Raw genomic sequence first — 12,505 nt, forward strand, 5'->3', positions numbered from 1 at the left:
GGCCAGCCTTGTAAACCCCTACCACCATGCGAACCACCACCCCGCCGGGTTCCTTTTTAACAAGGGGTGAATGTGGTGGTATGTATTAGGACCATTAGCAGCACATCAACACAGACATCTGCAGTTTAATCGGCTATCCCCGGGAACAATTGCAACATATTAGCAATTGAATGCCGGGCCAGACCTCTCGGCGCCTGCAGTGGACGAAACAAAGACAGGTGAATGACCACCCCCCGATCGAGGAATCGCCCCATTATTGGAGCATATCGAACCCAGTGATTGGGAACAAGTCCAATCACTTGGGACTCAGGGTCAAGGCCGCCCCGAGAGGCGGGAAGCCCCTGGGCCCTATAAATTGAGGGGCCAAGTTCAGATCTCTCTCTCTCTCTCCCTTCTTCTCCTGCTCGCAACCTTCGCAAGAACATCGACCAGAAACTGTAAGTTTGACTCCAGCGATTGCTACCCGATAGAGACTCCTAGCCATCGACCCGTATCAGCCTTTTGAATCCCGCAGGCCAGACCCAATTCGATAAGCCATTCGTTTCCCTGACCTGGTGGGCCATTCCCAAAAGTTAAGTATTGGCCAGTAGTGGTAGGTTTTGATATAGAGAGTAGGATTATTGTGTAAGTATTTATTGCTGTACATAATAAATGACCATTGATTTCAATCTTACTAAGCGGTGTGCTGACTTATTAATCATAACTCGAGCTTGAACCACGTGGCGGTATCAGAAAGATACCTGGCGACTCGTGAGTAAAGGTGACATAATCAGAACTAATAAAACTAAGGCTAATAAAAGCAACACTGCATAAAAAACCTGCCTCGCACATCTCCTCTAAACTTTGCCCCATGGACCTTAAACCTATGCCCCCTGGTGACTGACCCCTCCACCCTGGGAAAGAGTGCCTGCCATCCACTCCAACCATGCCCCTCATAATCTTGTAGACCTCTATCAGGTCACCCCTCAACCTCCGCCTTTCTAATGAAAACAGTCCGAGTCTATTCAGCCTCTCTATAGCCAACACCCTCCAGACCAGGCAACATCCTGGTAAATCTCCTCTGCACCCTCTCCAAAGCCTCCACATCCTTCTGGTAGTGTGGTGACCAGAATTATGTGCAATATTCCCAGTGCGGCCTTACCAAGGTTCTATACAACTGTAGCTTGACTTGCCAGTTCTTATGCTCAATGCCCCATCCAATAAAGGCAAGCATTCCATATGCTTTCTTGACTACCTTGTCCACTTGTGTTGCCACCTTCAAAGATCTGTGGACCTACACTCTCTGACTTTCTATATTCCTAAGAGTTTCGCCATTTACTGTATATTTCCCCTCTATATTAGACCTACCAAAATGCATTACCTCACATTTGTCCATTTGCCATTTCTCTGCCCAAGTCTCCAACCTATCTACGTCTTGCTGTATCTTCTGACAATCCTGAACACTATCTGCCACTCCACCAATCTCGGTGTCATCTGCGAACTTACTAATCAGACCGGCTACATTTTGCTCTAAATCGTTTATGTACACCACAAACAAACAGAGGCCCAAGCACCGATCCCTGTGCAACCAGGGCATCATCTCAAAGGTCACGGAACCCACAGACTGGGTCAGCTCCATGGTCTGCGTCAAGAAGCCCTCTGGCGAACTCCGCATTTGCATTGATCCCAAAGACCTGAATCGTAACATCATGCGAGAACATTACCCGATCCCGAAGCGTGAAGACTCACACCAAATTCTTTACCAAGCTGGACGCCTCCCGTGGCTTCTGGCAAATTCAGCTGGATGAGTCCAGTTGGAAGCTGTGCACTTTTAACATTCCGTTTGGCAGGTATTGCTACAACCGCATGTCTTTTGGTATCATATCAGCGTCCAAAGTATTTCATCGCATAATGGAGCAAATGATGGAGGGCATCGAGGGGGTGCGAGTCTATGTGGACGACGTGATCATCTGGTCCACGACGCCCGAGGATCACACTGCTCGCCTCAAACAGGTTTTCCAGAGGATTCATGAAAATGGCCTCCAGCTCAACAGGGCCAAATGCTCGTTTGGGCGGTCCGCTATCAAGTTTTTAGGTGACCACATTTCACAGCAAGGTGTGCAACCTGACGCCGACAAGGTGCTGGCAATCAATGCCATGAAGACACCAGAGGACAGAAAGGCGGTCCTCCGCTTCCTCGGGACGATAAATTTTCTCAGAAAATTCATTCCCAACATGGCATCCCACACTACGGCCCTCTGGCATCTCGTTAAAAAGACCACAGTGTTCCAGTGGCTTCCCACACATCAAGTGGAGTGGCTTGAGCTGAAGGCGAAGCTCACCACAGCCCCAGTACTGGTGTTCTTTGACCCAACCAAGGATACCAAGATATCCACAGACACAAGTCAGGACGGCATTGGGGCGGTGCTCCTCCACCGAGATGATTCCTCGTCCTGGGCTTCAGTGGCATATGCCTCCAGGGCCATGACTCCGACCGAACAATGGTCTGCCCAGATCGAAAAGGAGTGTCTGGGTCTCCTGACAGGAATAGTCAAGTTTCATGACTATGTATACGGTCTGCCGAAGTTCACGGTGGAAACAGACCACAGGCCTTTATTCCACATAATCCAGAAGGATTTAAATGACATGACACCTCGGCTGCAGCAAATTCTTCTTCATCTCCGCCGATATGACTTCGAACTCATCTATACACCGGGCAAGGAGCTGATCGTCGCGGATGCCCAATCCCGATCCATCACCATGCCGTGGGAACCAAGCGACTTAATTTGCCACATCGAGGCACAGGTGCAGTTGTGTGCCAGCAACCTCCCAGCCACTGATGAACGAGTTGTCCAGATACGCGAAGAAACTGCCAAAGATCCTCTACTGCAGCACGTGATGCAACACCTTGCCCATGGCTGGCAAAAGGGGCAGTGCCCCCAGTTCTTCAACGTTAAGGACAAGTTAACGTTTGTCTAGGGGATCCTTCTTAAACTAGATAGGATTGTCATTCCCCAAAGCATGCAAGCCATGGTGCACAGACAGATCCATGAGGGTCACCTTGGGGTCGAGAAATGTTGACGCAGAGCTCAGTAGGCAGTCTTCTGGCCTGGCGACAGCCAGGACATTGCCAACACGGTCCTCAACTGCACAACATGCCAGAAGTTTCAACCAGCTCAGCCCAAGGAAACACTGCAACAGCACAAGATCATGACTTCTCCGTGGTCCAAGGTGGGGATAGACCTCTTTCACTCAAATGGGCGTGATTACGTGCTCTTGGTCGACTACTTCTCCAGCTACCCGGAAGTGGTGAAACTGTCGGACCTCACGTCCAAGTCCGTGATTAAAGCCTGCAAAGAGACGTTTGCCAGGGACGGCATACCACTCACAGTAATGAGTGACAACGGCCCATGTTTCTACAGCCAAGAGTGGTCCGACTTTGCACGATCCTACCACTTCAGTCACATCACATCCAGTCCCCATTACCCGCAATCAAACAGGAAGGCCAAAAAAGGGGCCCATATTGTCAAGCAGTTGCTGAGCAAGGCTGCAGACTCAGCCTTGGACTTCAACCTGGCACTGTTGGCATACAGGGCAACCCCTCTGTTGACTGGTTTGTCTCCGGCGCAGCTGCTCATGAACCGCAACCTGAGGACGACTGTTCCAACCATCCATGTTCCAGACCTTGACCGCCTTACGGTGCTGCAGATAGTGCAGCGATCCAGGGACCAGCAGAAGATCACGTATGATGCTCATGCCAAGGATCTACCTGCGCTGGCTCCAGACGATGTTGTTCGTGTCCAGTTGCCTGAGGGAGGTTGGTCAGCCCCAGCTATTGCCATCAGGCAAGCTGCCCCCAGGTCCTTCGTTGTCCAAATGGCTGATGGCTCCATTCTACGGCGCAACAGGAGGGCGCTACAAAACATTCCCTGCCCACTGCACTTCTCCGCATGTCATCAAGCCTCCTCCGGACATCTTGCACCATGAGGCCACCGATCTGGCAGTGATCCCACCTCTCCACGAGGCCACCGACATGGCAGCAATCCCGCCTGTCCAAGTGCCGGCGTCCCCCCCTCCACCTCTGAGTCGATCGACAAGAATTCGTCGCCCGCCACAAAGACTGAATCTATGGACTTAAATCTTGTAAATTTTGTTCAGTTTGCTGTGTATCTGCACGATAGACACCTTCCCATGTACATATGTTCATTCACTCACCACTTGTATATTGTCATGTGAGAGCACCTTTAAGAAATGGATGTTTAAGCAATGTATCTTTAAGAAATGGAGCTGATCATATTACTGAAGTGATGTCAGAGGGTGGGGGGAGCTGAGCTCACTTCTGCTTTTCTGAGTTTCAGTTTTAAGGAGACAGCTGGGAGTGTCTGTGTGTTTTGCTGAGACCTGCAGGAAGAAACACAGAGCTGGTCTGTTGATGTAACCTCATGACTGTTTTTGAAGGTTTGAAGTCTTTTGGATGTTTAAAGGAACAGTTTGAAGGATTATTTAGTGTTTTAGTCTTTTGGGGTTATCTTTGAAGTAATGGGTGTTAAGATATTCAATGTTTGTTTTTAAAAGGTTAACTTGAGTTCATAGAATAAACATTGTTTTGTTTTAAAAACCATTTGTCCATAATTGCTGTATCACACCTGGAGAGTATGCCGTGTGCTTCCCACACCACAATCTATTAAAAGTTGTGGGTCGGTTGAACCCCATGAAACACTTTGGGGTTCTGTAAACCTGGACCCATAACAATATAATCATACATGTATATATATTGCCACGTTCCAAAATTTACTTCAAAAAGGGGAGATGTCATAATATCCACTCATGTATATAATGAGATGCAGACAGGCAATGATTGACACACAGGATAACCAGTGAACACACACGACACATAACAACCAATCACCAGACAGGACACCACCACTATAAAGCACACAGGGCATTAAGACTCTCTCTCTCTACAGGACACAGCTACTGAGATGGTAAGAGTGCACAAGCCAGTGAGCACTATCACCATGAGGTCGAGAGTTAGTCTGGTCAAGCCAGTAGGAGGTTATCAGTTAGATTGATAGAGTGTCAACTCACAGCAGACTATGTACAGCAATCAGGAAGTTCAATAAAACAGTGTTGGGCCATCTCCTGTGTCAGAAGCCTGTTTCTAGTTTCACTGCATCCAGTTGCAGTCAACGTTGAACCAACTTACTTAAAACATCAAGGCTATCCTCCCCCAACAGTATCCAAAACGGTATATCTGTTAGAGAGGGAGACAGCTCCAGGAGATTCCTGCACTGACTGCCTGTCCTTTCTCTCAGTCACCCATATGTCAGCCTGCACCTTGGGTGTGACCATGTCTCTAAAATTCCTATCTATGATGCTTTCCGCCACCTGCATGCTCCTAAGTGCATCCAACTGCTGCTCCAACCGAACCACGCGGTCTATGAGGAGCTACCATTGGTTACACTTGCTGCAGACATAGTCGACCAGAATGCTGGAAGCGTCATGGATCTGCCACATCTCACAGTTAGAGCATTGCACCCAGCTGAGTGACATTTAAGCACTTGTTAATTAAATAAAAATAATCACTCAAATTGTTATTAGATTAAGTTATGATTAACTTAATCTAGGGATTAAACCTGGCACCAGATTGTCACTGTAAAATTAAAAGCTAAATACTAATCTCTGCTGTCTGGTTTAGTTATTCCTCTACCTAGTTAAGTAATTAGTTTTAATTTCAAATTTAGCACATATTCCTTACCAGCCAATCACGTCACAACTTTACTGTGATGTCATTTTATTTTCCCCCCCACAATTTGAAAACACAGAGAGACACAGACACAAATACCACTTACCTTCTCAGACTGCAGTCCCAATTTCTCCCGCTCAGCTCCGCTCCCATTATGAAGGACTTACCTGCGACTCACCAATCAGCTCTCTCCCTTGTAGTCACCTGCAGCAGGACTAGACCACTCACTGGAAATTTAAGTGTAACAAATCAAGGGATAAAAAGCACCTCCTCCCCACTCAACGTCAAAGTCCCACCTAGCTTCAAATTCCCAAACTCACTCTTCGACGTGTCTCACTTGGGATGTGTCTTCTCTGGCTCACTGGGAGTGAGTTTCAAATTGCTCTTTTAAATTGGCCTGAGATGACTCCCTCCACCTGGTAATGTTAGATCAAAGCAGCTTCAATCAGTGCCAAAGATTTGGATGATCTGACATCTGCCTAATTAAATAAACAAATTTTAAATTAAGACACATACATTGTGAAGGCAACATACAATATGTAACAGAAAACTATATAGTTGCTTAGAAATGAGTACAAGCAAACTTTAATACATGTAAATCAGACAAAAACAAAAACACATGACTTAACTTCTGATGTGGTGCTTAAGTATTGATGTTCCAAATGCCCACAATAGTTTGAGTGCTAGAAATCAATGTGTGCAGCGCATATCTTGGAACACATTAAAGGGTTAACACATTGTTACGTGTTTATTTTGCTTGGGAAGGCTGAATTATTCTCTATTTGCTGCATCTTTTTTATTATGCAACTTTGCCGAGAAACAGTTGTGATGAACAAGACATAAAAATAAATTGCTTGCAGAGTGTATTGTTTCATTTGTGGAACTTACAGCCAATTTTTAAAAAGTCATTAAAGAAGAGTACTACAACAAAAACTGCAAAAATAGTAATTACTATATTCTATAAGCAGCAAACAGCTAGACCTGTAACTGAACATCTCCTTTAGCCAGATGCAAAGTTGGACTGTTTAATACATTCCAAATAAAATCTCCCTTTAGTGAGTTTCATCAACAAAAGAAATCCGTCAGGCAATTGCACATACCTGTGGAATAGCCTAAGGACAATTTGTCACTATGCATCTTCTCTACAGTTGTAGCACTATTCTCCGTATGCTTCACCCGATGTTTATATCTATGTGTTTACATTGTGTATTTATTGTATGTTCTGTGTTTTTCATTTGGATTGCCTAAGCTGTCCACACACGTTGATGTAATATCAAAGCTGCTTCGGCTGTGATTAGTGTGGTTGATTGATTGAGTGCCACACAATACCATAGAATTCCATCTGCATGCAGGGTGAGGGAGCCATAGAAAACCTGGCTGTGTGTGGCACGACCTGTTAAAATCACACACCTTGTGAAATCATCATTCACTAACCATACCTGAACATCCCCACCCCCCACCACCAATACCTCCCACCAAACTGTGAAAAGGTGTCATGCAAATCAGCTATTAAGGGGTTCAAATAGAGAAGAGGATTGGGGAATAAAAGCTGGTAAAATAATATTGAATTCTAATACATAGCGCACTTGTAATAGTGTGTTTGAATGCACTTGTGAAGTGATTAACCCAAAAAACAGGAAAACTGATTTTTACAATTTATGGAAAACTGGAGAAAGATTTCTTTGTTGAAGAAAAGAGATCTGCTGTTGAAGCTTTTCATCTTGCACAAATCTGGACACTTGCAAGAATACCAAATTTCAAAGGGAACAACAATTTATACTACATGAGAAAATGGTGTTGATTGATTGGTTAAGTGGATTCTGATTCATTGAGGCATTGCCATAAGGAATGCACCAGGGAACAGTTATCCCCATGCTTTTATTTAATTGAATAAAGTGCAATTCCTGTACATAATCTTTTGGATTTGTAGAGGATAAGATCCTGCATCTGAATATATGTAGTTTATATTAAGCATGGGGGCAGCACGGTAGCACAGTGGTTAGCACAGTTGCTTCACAGCTCCAGGGTCCCAGTTTTGATTCCTGGCTGGGACACTGTCTGTGCGGAGTCGGCACGTTCTCCCCGTGTCTGTGTGTGTTTCCTCCAGGTGCTCCGGTTTCCCCCCGCAGTCCAAAGATGTGCAGGTTAGATGGATTGGCCATGCTAAATTACCCTTGGTGTCCAAAAAGGTTAAGTGGGGGTTACTGGGTTACGGGGATAGGGTAGATGCGTGGACTTGAGTAGGGTGCTCTTTAGAAGGGCCAGTGCAGACTCGATGGGCCGAATGGCCTCCTTCTGCACTGTAAATTCTATGATTCTCTGATTCATAAGTGAGCAGCATTGCGAGCTTGATTGATAATCTTAAATTGGTTGTCACTTACTGAACAATACTGAGTGTCCTAGGAATTGTACCAACAGCTCATTTATTCTCCCTTGCCTTTCCCACTTGCTACAATATCTCCTCCTCTCCTGGAGAGAAGACTGTCCCACAGTGTTATGTATCATAGCCAATGTCCTTCTGTATAGTGTGTCACATGATTACATGGTGACATCATTAGAGGCACATGGGAGATTTTTCCCTGTCTTCCATCTTTGACTGTGAGCAAGCAACACCACTGGATAAATAAAGAAGGAACACAGAATTAAAGCTGTACTGAACAAGGGAACTTGAATTAATGGTGCAAAATGAAATACTTCCATGGAGAATAAAAATTGATTTGCTGTTATCGCCTGACACTTCTACAATTGTAGAGCGTCAACAAGAAAACCAAGATACTCACCATGAACAGACATCGAAAGCAAGAATTTTTGAGCAAAGGGAAAGAGTTTTAGCAAGAAACTACTCTTGGGTCACTGTCTCTGTGGAGTCTGCACATTCTTCCCCTGGCTGCATGGGTTTCCTCCGGGTGCTCCGGTTTCCTCCCACAGTCCAACGATGTGCAGGTTACGTGGATTAGCCATGATAAATTGCCCTTGGTGTCCAAAAAGGTTAGGTGGGGTTACTGGATTGCGGGGATAGGGTGGAGTTGTGGGCTTGAGTAGGGTGCTCTTTCCAAGGGTCGGTGCTGACTCGATGTGACAAATAGCCTCCTTCTGCACTGTAAATTCTGATTGTATGATAAGTAAGAAGTGGGTAACTGCTACAATACTCACAAACACATTTATTTCTTATATTGTGCAAACTGATGAGACAGAGTTTGGAACCAATTCTTGCTTCAAAAGAGAATTTCAGAGTCAGTGTCCAAAATGGATTCTAACAAGGTCCATCAGCTTGCCAACAGACTATACTAGAAGCAAAAAGTGACTTCAGTGTAGGCAGATCCACGGTACAATTGATCTTCTCCCTCTGGCAGCATCAATAAAAGTGCAGAGAGCAGCAAACGCCATTCTACCTTGCTTTTATGGATTTCATAAAAGCATTTGACATGAACAGGATATGCCTCTACAAGATACTGGAGAAAAAAACTGCATTCCCAAGCTTTGCAATCTCATACTTTCCTTCCGGGATAATGTACATGCCACCATTCAGTTCGACTGCTCCAGCTCTGACAGTTTTGAGATCAAAATGGAATGAAGAAGGGCTGTGACTTAGCCCCTACTCTGTTTGGTATCTTGAATGAGCCAACACGGAGAGTACAGTCTGTAATTGGAGGAGCAGCGAACAATGGGAAGGTGAGTGACGGTATAGTCTGAGGCCCATGCACCAGAGCGGCAGGGGTGAATCTGTTGGAAGGGTCACGGGGGAAAGCTGCCAGGGAGTGTCTGATGCCCGGTGTCTGAGATAAGGTGGTGCGAGGGTGTGTCTCTTTGCTGGAGGGAGGTGGGGTGGAATAGATAATATTGAAATTGTACTGTCCCACTTTTGCGAACCCAACTTAGTTACAGAAGCAGCCATTAAGATATGCTACAATTCTACTCCACAAGCTCCAGCAGGACTTTCTTCCTACTTTCTTTGCATGCTGTCACTCAGTGACTGAATGATGTGACTGACATTCAAACCATTCGGAGGTCTAAATCAACACAAATGCAAATATGTTCAAAAATAACTATGACCTTAACAGTCTGCAGAAGACATGTTTAGGGTGATTGCTTTTGTGTGTAGAATGTGCCAATTATTTTGAACATAATTTTTGCAAACTGAAGTACCATAGTGTCGAGGAAATTAATGCCTTCCTTAAAGACTTGTGGCTTTAAGACTAATGGAGGGGCGATAATTACATGGACAATACATAGAATCCCCACCATGTAGAAGGAGACCATTTGGCCCATCGAGTCCGCACCGACCCTTGGGAAGAACACTCTACCTAGGTCCACACGCCAACCTCAACCCTGTAAGCCAACTTAACCTTTTTGACTCCAAGAGGCAATTTAGCACGGCCAATCCACTTAACCTGCACATCTTTGGACTGTGGGAGGAAACCAGAGCACCTGGAGGAAACCCATGCAAACATGTGGAGAAAGTGCAAAGTTCACTCAGTCACCCAAGCTGGAATTGAAGTCAGGTCCTTGGCGCTGTGAGTTAGCAGTGCTAACCACTGTGCCACCTTGCCGATTATTGAGAATATTGATGAATTCTTCTAATTCTGCTTTTGTGTGAATCTATATATGAAGACAAATACAAAATATAGTAGTCAATCCATCCAAATGCATCATCCAATAAATAAGTTAATGAGAATGAAAAAGTAGCCCCTGAAAATCAAAAGGTAGCCCTTGAGAAAGCCTCGAGAAGAGATATAAATTAAATTTGGAGAAAAGTGATGGTGCCAGGCTAGCAGTGCCAGGGTGCCAGGCTGGAGGTGCCAGGGTACCTGCCCAAAGGGCATACACCAGGGGGCCTCCGAATCCTTGGGAGACCCCTCCCCGAGTGCCGTTCCGTCTGGTCCCTGTTTGTGGAGACCAGTACTGAATGGCACTTGCCCAAGGTCACCAAGGTGAGGGAGATTGATCCCACGCCTCGGCTAACTCAGGAATCTGCACATTAGAGTGAGACTAGCTGTCTCGTTCTAATATGCACATTTGCTAAAAGGTGATCTCGCCCACAATGGGGTGGATTCACATTGCAATGTTTCACAAGATTTCATTAGATCTCTTGAGGCATTGCGAGCCTGCTAGATCCCAGGACTGGGATCTCCCAGCTTTTATAAGCCATGCTGCATCGCGGTGAGCTGCTTTTCGGGTGCAGCACAGTCATTAAATTACGCCCGAGGTGTTTAGGTGTGCAGGTGGTTCAGGATTGTGCCGGCTTTGTAAATTGAACTTTACGAGTCTGGTGAGTAAGGTTAAGGCTGTTTTAAGAGCTGGGACAGCTTCCTTCTATTGTTGGCAGGCTGAGTTCAATCTGTGAAGATGAACATTCTACCACGGTTAATGTTTCTATTCCTATGTCTACCAGTTTTTCTGCCAAAAACATTCTTTGTGGAGGTGGAAAGATTGTCCTCTTCTTTCATTTGGGTGGACATGGTAGCCAGGATTCGGAAAACGGTTCTCCAGAGGAGTCGGCAGTCAGGGGCTTGACGTTGCCGAGCCTGATTGACTACTATTGGGCAGCGAATGTGGCGAAGGTGTTCGAGGCATTTTGGTTAAAAGCTGCAGTCAGGTTCATGTCGGTGGCAGGGCTGGGAGTTCTGGTGACAGCCTCACATCTATGCTGCACAGGGAAATTCCCTGGTAACCTGGTAGTGGTCTCCACATGAGGATATGGAGACAATTTCAGCAGCACTTTCAATTAGGGGTGGTGGCAAAGTTGGTGCCGATTTTTGCAAACCACATGTTCGAACGAGCAAGATTATATGCTAAGTTCAGGGGCTGGGAGGACAAAGGGGCGGAAGGAATGAGAGATTTGTTTTTGCAGGGGCGGTTCATGAGCTTGGACGAGTTGTCAGAGAAGTTTGTGCTCTCGCAGTCAGAAGCTGTTAGCTATATGCAGGTTCGGGACTTTGTGAGGAAGTGTTTCCCGACATTTCTGGTAGTGCGGCCATCAACGTTGCTGGAGAGGGATCTGTCGCTTACCGGAACTAAGGAGGGGAGTACTTCAGGAATCCACGGGAGGATATTGGAAGAGGATACTGTGTAACTGGAGGGGGTTAAGACTACGTGGGAGGTGGAGTTGGGGGCAGAATTGGAGGAAAGGGTGTGGTGGGAAGCACTGCGAGGGGTGAACGCTGTGATGTTCTTTGATTGGGCTGATGTGAACAAAGAATATTTGACTTTGTTTTATAAACAAAGCTATTTATTACGAACACCTACATTAACAAATAACTAAAATGTCTAAGATGAATATAGTTGGAAATTAACGTCTATCACTAACTTACATTAAGATACAACAGAGCTACTTTAAACTGCGACTGCTATCGACTCTTGACAAACACCTTCTGAAGGAACACATGGTGCATCCCGAGTCCTGGGACTCAGTACTCACCAGTGCTGGTCGGATGGTAGAACTACAAAAGTAAAACATATAACTTCTAATACACATGCAACTCATAGAATTTACAGTGATGATGAATTACTCATATTATATACAAATGACAGTCTACCTATCATCACATACACCACATTTTTGTATGCGAGACTTCGGCTTATGCAGTTAAAGGTGGTACACAGGGTGCATCTGACGAGGCCTAGGATGAGTCGGCTGTTTAGGGTAGGACAGATATGAGTGGTGTGGGAGGAATCCGGCCAACCATGTACATATGTTTTGGTCATGTCCTGAGCTGGCAACGTTTTGGGACCCCTTCTTCAGCACCATGTCGGCGATTTGACAAATTGATTTGGAGCCCA

General features: G+C 45.6%; 1 long non-coding RNA gene across 1 annotated transcript in view; it reads left to right on the forward strand.

Annotated features, from left to right (window-relative positions):
* Window positions 1-9,250: 9,250 nt before the first annotated feature.
* Window positions 9,251-12,505, forward strand: part of LOC140427295 (uncharacterized) — a 151,941-nt gene continuing 148,686 nt past the window's right edge. The window contains exon 1 of the long non-coding RNA XR_011948447.1: window positions 9,251-9,397. This is a non-coding gene — a long non-coding RNA (uncharacterized lncRNA). The remainder of the gene's footprint in view (window positions 9,398-12,505) is intronic.

The sequence above is a fragment of the Scyliorhinus torazame genome, chromosome 7, assembly GCF_047496885.1.
Source record: "Scyliorhinus torazame isolate Kashiwa2021f chromosome 7, sScyTor2.1, whole genome shotgun sequence".
NCBI lineage: Eukaryota > Metazoa > Chordata > Chondrichthyes > Carcharhiniformes > Scyliorhinidae > Scyliorhinus > Scyliorhinus torazame.